This window comes from Schistocerca piceifrons, chromosome 5 (genome assembly GCF_021461385.2).
Source record: "Schistocerca piceifrons isolate TAMUIC-IGC-003096 chromosome 5, iqSchPice1.1, whole genome shotgun sequence".
NCBI lineage: Eukaryota > Metazoa > Arthropoda > Insecta > Orthoptera > Acrididae > Schistocerca > Schistocerca piceifrons.
The window spans coordinates 291264834-291279983 of NC_060142.1; the positions used below are offsets into that span (position 1 = coordinate 291264834).

The 15150-nt window shown below is 42.4% G+C and overlaps 1 pseudogene; it reads left to right on the top strand.

Annotated features, from left to right (window-relative positions):
* The first annotated feature begins 779 nt into the window (after window positions 1-779).
* LOC124799901 lies at window positions 780-897 on the top strand (annotated as a pseudogene).
* Window positions 898-15150: the final 14253 nt, after the last annotated feature.

Below are 15150 nucleotides of genomic sequence, written 5' to 3' on the forward strand. Positions count from 1 at the left end.
GATGAGCTGTGTTAGCGTAATGGTTAAAGTGTTTGGCTGCTAAGCGATAGGTTCTGAGGTCAAACCTTCTTTGGTGTTTAATATTTTCTTTATTTAAAAACAATATCGAAGTGTCTTACTTCATGAATTTTATTCGTTTGAATGTAATTTTTTGAAAGTTCTAGTGGCAACTAAAATCGATCATGGAAAAGTATACGCTATGGACTTTTACCTCTGCAAACTCTTCAAAATTTCGTGCAATGGTTTACTACATCTAATGCTGCACAATAACTGCGTTGAACTTCGAAACAAAATTATGTCATTTGGGGGGGGGGGGGGGGACGGAGATATCAGTCAAGAAGATGTGTAAAAATCAAATTTTTAGTTTTTGTGAAATCAAATGATAAAGTGTGTCAAAGCAGTCTAAACACCATGTGTCTGCACAGGCGAGCAGTGCAGTGATGGCAAAATCGCGCACAGCGCGGAATGTAGGGAGCACGTCTCTGTAGCAGCGAAAGGGTCAATGCGACCGTGGTGGCTTTACTTCATAAACTGCGCGCTCCGCCCTAAACGTAAGTTCGCGAACTATACTATCGCGCTGCTTGTCTTGGCGCGTGCAACTGGCAACACAGCTATCTCCAGCGTCTGGGAGAGGGGGGGGGGGGGGCATGCGCGAACCGCCAAGATAGAAGAATTGAACTATAGTTTCGAATCTACACTTAAAATTATGTTTTTAGAAACATTTGAAAATACGAATTATTTGGCACACTAAAAATTTCTACTATTAACTACGCAAGCTGGGCAACGGCCTTCCCGCTGTGGATACACCGGTTCCCTTCAGATCACCGAAGCTAAGCGTCGTTGGGCGTGGCCGGCACTTAAACGGGTGACCGTCCAGGCGGCCATGCGCTGTTGCCATTTTTCGGGGTGCGCTCAGCCTCATAATGTCAGTTGAGGAGCTACTCGACCGAATAGTAGCGGCTCCGGTCACAGAAAACCATCGTAACGACCGGGAGAGCGGTGTGCTGACCACGCGCCCCTTCTACCTGCACCCCCATTGAGGATGACACGGCGGTCGGATGGTCCCGATGGGCCACTTGTGGCCTCAAGACGGAGTGAAACTACGCAAGGTAGTTCTGTTTACTGTTTTTATTTCATGATTCATTTATGAAACTAATAGAAATTCATTTCTCAAAAAAAAAAAAAAATTGTAAACCCTTTGGACTATTGTTATTCCTGCTGAGTGAGACAGTAGTAAGCATGCCTCTGATGTGATGGGATGTAGTTTGTATTTTGTGTGAGCAATGTAATTTCGGCTTTGTCAATGTGAAAAACCAAAAGACTGTATGATATACTAAAATGTGACAAAATATATTAACGTAACAAAAAAATCCTGCAAGAACAGTCTTCAAATTTATTTACACCAATTCAAGCATGAGGATCTAAAATGTGGGAATTTCAGCTTCAAGAATCAGATCCCTAGACAAGTAGCACTGTAGTGAACTTTACGTGACAAGATAAGTAAACTAGAAAGTTTACTGTAATCTTTGCTCATCTCAAATCTTCATAAAAGACTAACATGGACAATACATGCAACTAGGAAAGAGACGGTAGATTGCAAGGTCGGGTTCGAACAGAAGCAGAACTTTACCTACAGCAACACCAATATCCATCAGCAACAACACCACAATCACCACCATTAAAATAAATTAAGATAAGATCGGCATCTGCAGATCATAAAATCAACAACTACTGATGAATCAAAACACAAATTGTGGTGTCACCGCCAGACACCACACTTGCTAGGTGGTAGCCTTTAAATCGGCCGCGGTCCATTAGTATACGCCGGACCCGCGTGTCGCCACTGTCAGTGATTGCAGACCGAGCGCCACCACACGGCAGGTCTAGAGAGACGTCCTAGCACTCGGCCCAGTTGTACAGCTAACTTTGCTAGCGATGCTACACTGACAAATACGCTCTCATTTGCCGAGACGATAGTTAGCATAGCCTTCAGCTACGTCATTTGCTACGACCTAGCAAGGCGCCATTACCAGTTAATATTGAGACTGTAAAACATATACCGTCAAGAGCGATGTACACCAATTATGGATTAAAGTTAAGTATTCCAGCAGCTACGTACCTTATTGGCTATATTAATTTCATTGTCCTGTTCCAGACCTCACGCCAGTTTGCGTGAGCTTAAACGCGTGCATTTCGGCCTCCTCTAGCTACACGGTGTTGGCTCTTCTGCCAACACATCACAAATCATAGTAACAAATGTTACTGTACAATAATCTTTTGTCGCTTCTTCATTTTTTTATAATGTCAACGTAATGAAGTGTACACCTATGGCTGAAGAGCAGAAATAGCCACTACCAGGCGGTACCTGTAAGTGGGATGAAACTACAACAAAGAAAAAAATTTCGATGTATGATATTTGCATGAAAATGATGAATTCTTGAAAGTGTAATCGCAATCAGTAAAAAAATTAAACAGCTGTAAACGATAATGACCATTTTTAGCAGCCGGCCGGGGTGGCCAAGCGGTTGCAGGCGCTACAGACTGGACCCGCCCGACAACTACGGTCGCAGGTTCGAATCCTGCCTCAGGCATGGATGTGTGTGATGTCCTTAGGTTAGTTATGTTTAAGTAGTTCTAAGTTGTAGGGGACTGATGGCGCTAGAAGTTAAGTCCCATAGCGCTCAGAGCCATTTTGAACCATTTTTAACAATTACGCGAAGGTTGTGAACCTGTGTCTCAACAAACTGCTGGATTTAAGACAGTTTCTTATCTAGGATTCGGTTCTGAAGGGACACAAATCTGTACTGCTGCTTTATGAAACATCGAGAAAAGCTGTTGTTTGCAGCTGTCTTGTTCCTGTTGAACTGACGTGGTAACTTTAAATGTTCCCCTAAATTACAAACTAACTTTGAAAATTCTGTTTTGGGTAGGTGCAAAAAAGAGTTGTATAGTGTTGAAGATCTTTGATTAGTTAATCTTATAACATTGTTTTTAAATCCGCCCAAGAAAATACCACTGTCGTGTTCCCCTTTTTATAAGAGCAGTAACTCGTCCTCTCACGGGGCGTGAAAACATTTGTGAACAAAGAGCTGGTGACATCACAGCTTGGAATTCCATAATTTACGCCAGTGCAGTCTTAAATTTATAGGTAGATAGGCTTTTGTCATACTAAAATTAGGAATTTATTCTAAGTTTAAATCGAGAGGTATTCGAATATGAATCTTAATCTGCGTCACGCACCTGTTTTTGCATCTTCACCTCTGGAACACGTCTCTAACAGTGCCCAACACGCTGTGCACTTGTATGTGACGACGATTTTTTCCTTTTGCGGCGCTCAACTACGCGGTCATCCGTGTCCTTACAAAGACCCAATCTTGACACAGTCCAATCTAACTACTTTACGGCATACAGTCCAGGTGTGCTATGTCTGTATTCGTACCCAAATTAATTCCTGTGTTTTTTATTCTCTCTACACATGTTCATCTCGTTACTCTCTAAAAGTTAATTAGTGAAATCATGGTAATTTGACGTATGTTGTGAATGCGATATATCTCTCGTGTATCGACTGTTTGCTGCTGTCAAATTTGGCTTACCAGTATATTGGTTTTAATTTAACAAGTGTGATCGGGGTATGGAAACTTAGACAGACTGCATTCCATAAAATACAGAAATATGGTTTCTTTTACATGCTTCTCAGTAACAAATAGAGGATATTCACTAGCCGACCGCTGTGGCCGAGCGGTTCTCAGCGCTTCAGTCAGGAACCGCTAGGGTCGCGGGTTCGAATCCTGCCTCGGGCATGGATGTGTGTGATGTCCTTAGGTTAGTTAGGTTTAAGTAGTTCTAAGACTAGGGGACTGATGACTCAGATGTTAAGTTCCATAGTGCTCAGAGCCATTTGAGCCATTTGATATTCACTAATTTCTGGTGAAAACTCACTAGTTCAATTTTAGGATGTAAGTATACGTACTTCAGTCAATAAAATGCACTTCTTTTGCTGAAAGGCACCAGTAAAGATATTAAACAAGATACATCACTCGATTTCATTATTAGCAGCACAACTAGCTAAGTATTTGATGTTAGGTTGTGTTTATACTCTAATTATCAAGTCTAAGACGATCTACGTTTGAGGTTACCAGGGAATCCTGGGACGCCTAGCAAAACGTACAATTTCAAAACTAACGTAAGCCATAATGCTAAATGTGCCATTCGATCTGAATGCTCGCTGTCTACTCATTGTTGGCCTCCTCGGCTATAGGTAAAAGACCTCTGTGTCGAGTATGTGTATTCTTCAGATCTACAGTACAGTGAAGTCTACAAGGACAGTACATCATTTCTCTTTACCTTAAATTTCTAAATTTCATGAAGGCACACAGCTCATTTGAAAACTGTCATAGTGATGTGTTGGCCTCTTCAAAATCCTTTGAACATTTCAAGGACAGAAAGGGGCTGAGTGTTCATGAATGGTTAAGAGCTCCATATCACAATAAAATTGAAGAAAACCATGTGAAACTTTGGTCAGTTGCATCAACAATTTTATGCTGTGCGCAGCACGATCTTCAACTTCGTCTGAAAACTGAGAGACTTCAAACCCTTTTCGTTTGTCCTCTCTCATTTATTTTCTTTCATTGCCTTCTCAGGCTATGACGAAAGGAAGGATATTAAGCACTTTAACTGCCGCTTGCTCGAATTAAATCAGGTGCTGGGTTTTACTCCATTTGCTATATCTTCCATGATCTGTTGCTAGATATTCTGTGTGGGAGAGAGAAACAGGACAGGGAAGCTGTGTGCGACCACATCTACTGGGTTCCAGGAAGGTCGGGCCCAGGTTACAATAGCGATGGCCGGGGCGCTCTCTTTCAAAACTGCCTTCGGCTTTCTCTCTGCCGAAGGAAAGGCAATGAAGATTGTGTGGGATCTGCCAGCATGATGCTCTAGCGCATGGGCCAAGGTGGTCGGGCTTTGTATTGTTGCGCTCTTAGAATTGGGGCTCGGTGACAGCAGGATGTCCGCTAAACCGGCGCCTCACGAAGAGACAGTATTTTGCTATGTCGGTTACTCTTCCTATGCTGTGGTCCCACCACGTGCGCCTTAAAAGAGCAAGCTGATTGGCAGACATTTGATGAGGTCTTCTAACGTAATAATGCGCTGCTACTTTTGGCTACAAGCCCCTTAGTTGGAATAGGATTTTTCGTGATGTTTTGGAGAGTTGTGTGCAGTTATTTGTGGACTTACGTTTGTCGCTAAGATCTGTAACCGGCTGCTATTGACACCCATACGGCTTGGTAGGGTCAATGCACCTCAATTCATTTGGGGTTCGTATTGAGCACGGAATTTCTCGGGAAACTCTATTCCGGACTGCCAACGAGAGAAGAAATCAAGTAGAGACAGGAGAACGATCGAGTTAAGAGTATTCACTGTCTCGGAAGCCCAGTGAGAGTTTTTTTGTAACCGCTGATCTGGACCACCAGCCATCACGACTCGGCGCTGATGTCGCGACTTATCGGAGCATCGTCCACGGCCGTAGCTCGTTTGGGTGCTCAGCACTCCTAATTGCAGCCTGCGGTGCAGTCCATCGCTGATAAAAATGGCTCAGAGCACTATGCGACTTAACTTCTTAGGTCATCAGTCCCCTAGAACTTAGAACTAATTAAACCTAACTAACCTAAGGACATCACACACATCCATGCCCGAGGCAGGATTCGAACCTGCGACCGTAGCGGTCGCTCGGCTCCAGACTGTAGCGCCTAGACCCGCACGGCCACTCCAGCCGGCTCGCTGATTACTGGCTCCACACAAATTGAGAACAGCGTTTGCTAAGGTATCTGGCAGCTCCGGTAACGTAGGGACTCGGTTAGTTATTTTTATACCCCCAGTACCGCGCCTGCCCGCACAGTGCCCACATCATATCTAATTTCCATGTGGAATTCTATAGATGAGTTCTGTTACTCAGTCACTGCAACACAAGTTAGCGAATTAGTGATCTGCTAGGATAATCTCCCCACTCGCATTAGAAGAAAGGGAACTACAATCATTTGAAAGGCACCCATTTCAATTTTTCCAATTAATTGTTCATGGAAACTTGTTGTACTTGTCATGTATTTGAATAGCTACGTTTTGTCATAATATTTGAAGAGTGCACTGATTTCTGCTTAAATAAGTAAATCTCATTGCCATACAAAATCCCACTGTGATAATACAACCATATAAGAAAACACCGCATGTAATCACATTTTTGGTGGAGTAATATTTGTAAAGGGGTCAACCAATGAACTGTCATTCCGGACTGGGCCAAATCGATTCTTTTGCATTCAGACATCGTTGCACAAAATGGGAACAGTGAAAGTTCCTGGGAGTTGCGTATTTTCAAAACAGTGAGATACAGGGTTTACTCAAATCAGGGGACCAGTTTCAACTCCCCACCAACTCCCGTTCGCAATGTGGCTTTTCATTCAAAATTATCATCAGCAACACTGGTGTCAAAGTTGTTTATCAGCCACAAGATATGATGTGATACAAAAATCAGAAAACATACACATAAACTATACATACACACATAGCCGCGCTGGGAAGAAGCGCGGTCTGAGGGTCTTGTCCTTGTCATGGTGCGCGCGGCTCCCTCCGTCAGAGGTTCGAGTCCTCCCTCGGGCTTGGGTGTGTGTTCTCCTTAGAATAATTTAGATTCTTACCACAAATTTCCAATTTTACACACACACACACACATATATATATATATATATATATATATATATATATATATATATATATATATATAAGCTAAATCAGAATAAAGAGACGCGTGAATGAATAAATTTGCGCATGCAGACTACTCTACTGTGGAATTAATAAAAAAAATTGTGAAATTTGAATTAATTACTGAGTACCTCTCAGCGCCTTCCTCATAAAGTTATTATGATGGCAGAGTCGCGATATTATGAAAGGGTGACTGGTGGCCAGGTGAAATTAGCCCCTGATCGGAGTAAAACCTGTATCTCAACGGTGTGAAGTGACTCACAAGGAACATGTCAGAAGGAACAGATACCATCTTCATATATGTAGTTAAGGCTCACCGGCAATTTGACCATCTTCTGTGCGGATGCACACACATTGCCCGAACTCTTTCGGGAATCGGTAAAGCCGCGAGTAATGAGTGTAAAGGGCAGGGGCACTACGAATATAGTGCGGGACAATAACTTCGGAATGTGGGTATCACGGGAGTCGCGCCAGAGATAAGTCCGTGCAGGCGCACTACTCTCTGTGTCCTAGGTGGCTCAGATGGATAGATCGTCGGCCATGTAAGCAGCATATCCCAGGTTCGAGTCCCGGTCGGGGGGCACATTCTCAACTGTCAACGCCTGTATGCAGCTAAGGCTATTCATTTCACTGTGTTGATTTAATTGTAACTTCCTTCTCATAGCCGTCATGTAGCTACTTCCTTGCTTTGTAGCGTTGCGAGTGACACAGATGGCTAGTGATAGAATGTATGTAACTGCGACGACCTGCTTTAACTCGTACATGACAATTAGAGCGATTCAGTAAAGTAGATTGTGCTGATGTGTAGTCCCTGGTGGGGGAATCAAGTACTAAAATTTTTATTGATCTGAAGATGGCTCACTAATGAGCTGAAACTGGTTGCCGAATACAGGAGTTTTAGCGATCTTGACCTCGTTTTTTTTATCGACATATTTTTACAAGTACAAATAAGCCTGAATAAATTAACGGATGTGCTTCCATCACAAAGCGATGATCTCTTGACGAAGTTCGAGAAAGCTTAAAACATTTGCGAAGAACTGGATGTTGAATTTAAACGTCCTCGAGTGGTGGCGACACAGTCTTACAGATCAAATCAACCGTCTGCAATTGTAGAAGAATTCTTCAGAATGTCTGTATTCATTCCATACTTAGAATTTATAATTTTTTCTCTGAGAGACCGATTTTCTTCTACAAAAAAGGCGTTTCGCTTACGCAGCTTCATCCTAAAAATATAAGAAAATTATACATATCTTCATTTTTCTCCGTCGCAGAAGATATACCGTCCTTTTATGGGGGTTTGTGACACAGTTTCATTCCAGAGACTTCCACGAGCTACGAAATGTTTAAGGCAAATTATGCTAGTGAACTGACCTTAAAGAAATGCATGGAGTACACAGAACTGACTGATCATGCCTCCCCAAGCCACCCAGCTGTGTGCGAGACAATCAAGAGTGGCCTGACTATTTGAGCGACAACATATGGTAATGAACGTTAGTTTAGTTTGTTACGATGCGCCGAGACATGGTATCGGTCTACGATCGGAGACATGAGGGTCAAAGGACTGTGCATGCTCAGCGTTCACAGAAAAAGGATGAAGGAGGATGTGGAGTTCACTGACAAGGCTTTAAACAGTTTGGACAACAGCCTAGATGCCTCAAGTTTCTAGTCCCACGATGGTTGTTCCCAATACTTCTTCTTTCTTTCTTTCGCTACTGCCTTTATCCCGCATTGTGCGCAGCGTCGGCAGGGTTAAGTACGGATTTGGCATGGTTAAGTTTAAGGGGTGGCCAGATGCCCTTCCTGCCACCACCCCATGCCCCCTGGGGTGGAATCAGTGTACCCCAGCTGCCTGCGTCTAGTGTAGATCGGGAAATAGTGTGAATGTGTTTCAAATGTCTGAAAGTCGTGTAACTGAGGCGGGACGTGGGGACCAGCCTGGTATTCACCTAGGAGGATGTGGAAAACCGCCTAAAAACCACATCCAGGCTGGCCAGCACACCGGCCGTCGTCGTTAATCCGCTGGGCGGATTAGATTCGGGGCCGGCGAGCCTACCCGTGTCCAGGAAGCATCGCGTTAGCATTCTCGGCTACCCTGGCGGGTCGATTGTTCCCAATACTTACACCGAAATAATTATTTCTGTAGATAATATTATAATAATTTTTTTTTCCTTCTATGTGTATCTTACAAGACAGGGTGAGTACCTCACCGACCCTCTCGGGGCCCATGACAGGAACACTACCTTATTCTTAATTCATGTACATTTTAGTCAACAGCAGAGCTATTTTCTCAGTGTTGCGAGATGATTACGCATGTAGCGCTAGCAACAATGGATGTTTACTTGGCCGGCCGGAGTGGCCGTGTGGTTCTACGCGCTACAGTCTGGCACCGTGAGACCGCTACGGTCGCAGGTTCCAATCCTGCCTCGGGCACGGATGTGTGTGATGTCCTTAGGTTAGTTAGGTTTAAATAGTTCTAAGTTCTAGGGGACTCATGTCCTCAAATGTTAAGTCCCATAGTGCTCAGAGCCATTTGAACCATTTTTTTTATGTTTACTTATCAACGGATTTACTACCACTGAAAAGGACAAAAGGAAAGTGGCGAAAGAAACTGTCCCCTGCAAGACCAGAACAATCAGCGTCTGTGTTCTGTAATGCAGATGACTAAACCAAATCTGTTCTACACTAAGTTCCGCTACAGACGAAATGAAATAAGTGAATATGGCTGCTCATGATGATGGTGTCCTCTTAACAGATATCCAATAGAAACATTTCTTTGATAGCCTAGAGGGAATTATACAGTAGCGTATTGAAATGGCTCGCATGTCGTCTGCATGATGTGGCCGACAGCAACGGATGTACTTGAGATTACACGGAAGCAGTAGGGAGCATTACACGCGTCCTCGGATCCAGGCCATACAAAATGCCTGACACGGGTCGCCCCTCGAGCGCATGCTGACAGTAATCCACAGCAGGCGCTATCAGACGAGCTACACCAGCGCCGGCCTACACCGGGTGACGTCAGACCTGTGGGTGCGAGAAGCGAGCGCGCCGGGCCGGAACGGTGTGGCGGTGGCGGATATCTGTGGCGGGGGCGACTTGTTGACAGCCGGCTACTGAGGAGGGAGGGGGGGGAGGGGGAGGGGAGATCCCGCGGGACGTCTGGCGAGCTCTCCCTGGGGAGCCTGCAGCCTGCCCTCACACCGCCCTGGGACCCCCTCCCCGCACGCACAGCGCCCGTTAACACCAGAGGCAGCGCGGCAGATGCTTCTGATTTGACACGACCAACGACACAGAACCAGGTCGTTGAATGTAGGCTGCACTTGCACTTCAAAAGCTCATAACGATTAGTTTCCGATGTCGAGTGTGAAGTTCTTAGGGCAGGAGTGGCTAATAAAAATTGAGAGCACTCATCTCGTCACGATACATTTCGATTTAAATATGAACGTTCAGCTTTCATTCAGATCCGATATTCGTTTGATAAAAAGACATAATACAACGGAAAAACTATCGAAGTTACAAATTTCATCAGTCTTCTGACATGTCGGTGCTTATATACCCGAATAGGATTCAACCCACATTCCATATACGCTGCAGCAACGCCCTCGAACGAAAACGCCTCATATTTCAGCAACGCTCCACTCTTGAGCAGCGCCTTGGAAAAACACTTAAATCTATCAGTGCAGACTATGTTTCTATTATTTTATGACAATTTTGTATCCTGTTTTCAACGTGTACGAGCAGGGTAAAATTCCTACAGACTTTGAGAAAAACATTATGATCCCCATTCCAAAGAAGGCAAATGCTGCAAGATGTGAAAATTATAGGACGCTCAGCCTAGTTACTCACGCCTCTAAAATAGTAACCTCAGTTATCCTAAAACGCATAGAACAAAAAGTCGAAGCTACACTCTCCGAAGACTAGTTTGGATTCCGGAAAGATAGAAGAACCAGAGAAACAATATTTGCTCTAAAACTAATAATAGAGAAACGACTAGATAAGATCCTGACAACATACATAGCTTTCGTAGATGTAGAGAAAGCCTTTGATAATGTTAAATGGGATAAGATGTTTGAGGTACTGAAAAAAGTAGGAATAGACTATAAAGATAGAAAAATGACATGGAACCTGTACAAAAACGAGACAGCAGTTATCCGTGGATGGACAAAACGAGATGAGGTGCAGATACGGAAAGGTGTCCGACAAGGTTGCGCACTATCCCCTGTTTTCTTTAACCTATACATTGAAGAGGCGCTGAAAAAAGTAAGGGAAAATTCACAGACAGGTGTAGTAATTCATGGCCAACGAATAGATATGATAAGATATGCCGATGATATAGCTGTCCTGGCTGAAAGTGAAGAAGATCTTGTAGTCCTACTGAATAGAATGGATAAGTTATGGGGGAAGAATATAATATGAGATTTAATAAAGCAAAAACAAAAGTAATGGCATGCGACAAAAAAGATCAAGTGAAAGTCCACGTTCATGTAGGCTATGAACTGTTTGAACAAGTTGATAAATTTACTTATCTGGGCAGTTATATTACCAGGGATGGAAGGAGCAAGGCAGAAGTGAAAAGTAGACTTGCCCAAACAAAGGCTGCTTTTAACAAGAAGAAAAACATCTTAACATCTAAGAGCATCAACCTTGAAATCAGGAAAAGATTTTTGAAGTCATATGTGTGGAGTGTGGCATGCTATGGTTGTGAAACATGGACTCTCGGGACAGAGGAAGACCAGAAGCTAAATTCTTTTGAAATGTGGTGCTATAGACGCATGCTCAAAATAAAATGTATCGACAAGGTCACAAACGAAGTGGTTTTGGAAAGAGCAGGTGAGAAGAGAAGCTTCTGGAGTTTCATTGTTAAAAGAAGAGTGCAATTTACAGGCCATCTATTAATACATAAAGGACTCCTGAACACAGTCCATAGAGGGATATTTCGAGGGTAAAAGACCAAATCGTGAAAGATGTGGGATGTAACACCTATAAAGAAATGAAGAGAAAAGCTGAAAGATGCGCAGAATGGAGACAAGCTGCCATTGTAGCTGTTGCAAACCAATCCTTGGATTGACCACTACAGAAGAAGAAGAAGACGTAAGCCAAGCGGCCAGATGATTCAATTCTGACAGTAGATTATGTAGTTATGGATGGACTGAGACTGGCAGTTGTTGCTTTGATCTGTTGCTGTGAGCTGTTACTGTGAAGTGAGTGTTGGTTAGGTCAGTACACAACTAAATATTCATTTCTGACCTTTACATTTTCATTTAAAAAAGTGCTCAGTTTAGGATTCTCTTTTCTTCTGAGTCATCAGTCTTCTGACTGGTTTGATACAGTCCGCCATGAATTCCTCTCCTGTGTCAAACTTTTCATCTCAGACTAGCATTCGCAACCTACTTCCTCAATTATTTGTGAATGTAGTCCAGTGTCTTCCCCTACAGCTTTTTACACTCTATAGCTCCCACTAGTACCATTGAAGTTTTCCCCTGATGTCTTAACAAATGTACTATTATCCTGTCCCTTCTTCTTGCTTGTGCTTTCCACATATTCCTTTCCTCTCCGGTTCTCCGCAGAACCTTCACTTCCCTACCTTATCAGTCCACCTAATTTTCAACATTCGTCTGTAGCAGCGTATCTCAAATGCTTCGATTCTCTTCCGTTCCGGTTTTCCCACAGTCCATGTTTTACTACCATACAATGCTGTGCTCTAAACGTACATTCTCAGAAATATCTTCCTCAATTTAAGGCCTACTTCTTTTGGCCTGGAATGCCCTCTTTGCGATTGCTAATTTGCTTATGATGTCCTCTTTGCTCCGTCCGTCTTTGTCTATTTTGTTGTGTAGACAGTAGAATTTCTTAACTTCATCTACTTCGTGACCATCGACCCTGATGTTAAGTTTCTCGGTGTTCTGATTTCTGCTACTTCTCATTACTTTCGTCTTTCTTCGATTTACTCTGAATCCATATTCTGTACTAATTTGATTCTTCATTCCATCCAGCAGATCCTGTAATACTTCTTCACTTTCACTCACGACAGCAATGTCATCAGCGAATCGTATCATTAATATCCTTTTATCTCGAATTTTAAGTTCACTCCTGAACCTTTATTTTATTTCCATCATTGCTTCTTCGGTGTACAGATTGAACAGCAGGGGCGAAGGAAATCATCCTACTGGATATAAAACCAAAATGCAGCTGTTAACAAATTATTAAGTGCACGTGAAAACAACGAACGTATCGTTTCAAGAAACAATTACCAGATATTTATAATGGTATTTCTCAAAATATAAGAATCGCATCAAGATAACAAACATATAGGCCTACGAATAATAAAGTGCAAATGTGCAGTTACAGATAAATGACAGTCTACTCTTCCCGTTGCCGTAAGGAAGCCTCGGGAAGGGGGCACCCTATCAGGATATGGGAAATACGTTTTCTACTTATTACAGTATTCTCTAATCATCAAAAATGCAACAGTTAACACAATAACAGTACTAGTCAACAATAAAATTAATACTTTTAAACTTTTTACCCCAAAACAGTAAAATACTTAAAATCACCGAACACTAAAGGGCAGCAAGTGTAAAAACTTTACCACAACAAACCTCAGAGAATTTAATGAAGATAAAACTAAAATTTTGACGTTTTCCAAGCAAAAACAGACATTACACCCCAAAGCTGTCTTTCGCAAAGCACGAAACAATAAGGCACCCAACGACACAAAAATCATAAGTATCCTTTTTATCATGCAACAAGAAAGGGGTACCAAATACCCAATGTATATGAAAGGGTATAACCAAATAGTACGGTCTGTCCTGGGAAAAGACAATACATAACCACACTCGCGGGTATGTAGGGGTGAGGGTGGGTTTGGAAGAGGAAGAGGAGAGATAGGGTGGAGGATGGAGCGCAGGGAAAAGGAGAGGGGAAGCATGAAGATGGAGCTAAATAATGGGTCAAGTGGGAAACATGGAAAGAATGAAAGTAATTTATAATCAATAGTAGTAAAAAAAGCTTTTTAAAATTGGACCAAACATTACTATTTGCCACTTTTTAAAGTAAATAAATGAGAACTACCATAGACTAACGGATTCAATAGAGCAACCATACATATATGTTATTCAAGAGCAATCCTACAGATATTATATGATAACAAAAAATAACCCTGCATGCTGGAAGTTCGTAAAAAAGACAAACTCTTTTTCGTTTGAAGAAGTAATTATAACATGTGCTGCTTCGGTTGGGATAACTAACAAGTTCCTCAGGCAACGTATTAGGAAACATAAATATTGCAGAAAACTCGTTGCAAAACGGAAATTAAGAATCATTTAATTTATTCATTCATGTGTTGATAGAAATATTGAGTTAATGAACATTGACAACAAGCGTTCGTATTTCATTTCACTTAACTGTAAATTAAAATTATATTTTTTCTTTCCCACGGGAAAGTACCCGTTCATATTAAATAAATTAGACAATATGGCAACCCCGTAAAAATAGATAACTACTGTATATCATGTTGTCGCCTTTGGAAACTGTTTCACTCAAGGTGGCACACGGATAACGATTTACGTACTCACAGGCTATGGAAGCTTACGAAACTTACGTTACAGATGACCTTCGTAAATTACGCAGTCATTTCCTAGCACAGTACGAAGTAAGCGTCATAAAACATCAGTCCAGTAACTCCGTTGTGAACAGCAGACAATAGAAACACAGACCAATTCCTTACCGAGCGTGGAATGGGCTCTGTTACAAAGTAAGCTAATTAACGAATGATTTCAAGTGATGTAATCCATTTGGTAGGGCACAAGCATGAAGAACATGGAATATCCTGTCTGCCACACCGGTTCAAACAGGCATTCGTTCTATCATATGTATAGATCACAAGATACTGAAATATATAGCTCATAATGTCGGTCAACTATTATGGAAGGTTTTTGTTATATTGTCGCAGTACATCAGTTGCATCTCTGCTATGTCTACAACCAGTATGTTACAATTTGGGCTATTGCTGCCGAGCGGTTCTAGGCGCTACAGTCTGGAACCGCGCGACCGCTACGGTCGCAGGTTTGAATCCTGCCTCGGGCATGGATGCGTGTGATGTCCTTAGGTTAGTTAGGTTTAAGTAGTTCTAAGTTCTAGGGGACTGATGACCTCAGAAGTTAAGTCCCCTAGATCTCAGAGCCATTTGAACCATTTTTGGGCTGTTGCTACCGTTACATATTTTCTACATTGACAACACGTTGGTTAAAGTTTCAGCGCATTACATTATCATAATACATTTATAATTTGTAGGTCACAATTGCATTTTTATAAGACATCTCCAACCAGTGTGTTATATTTCCATTATTAATAACGGCAACCAAGCACTCGTGTACAGCTATACGTTAAGACAGGCCA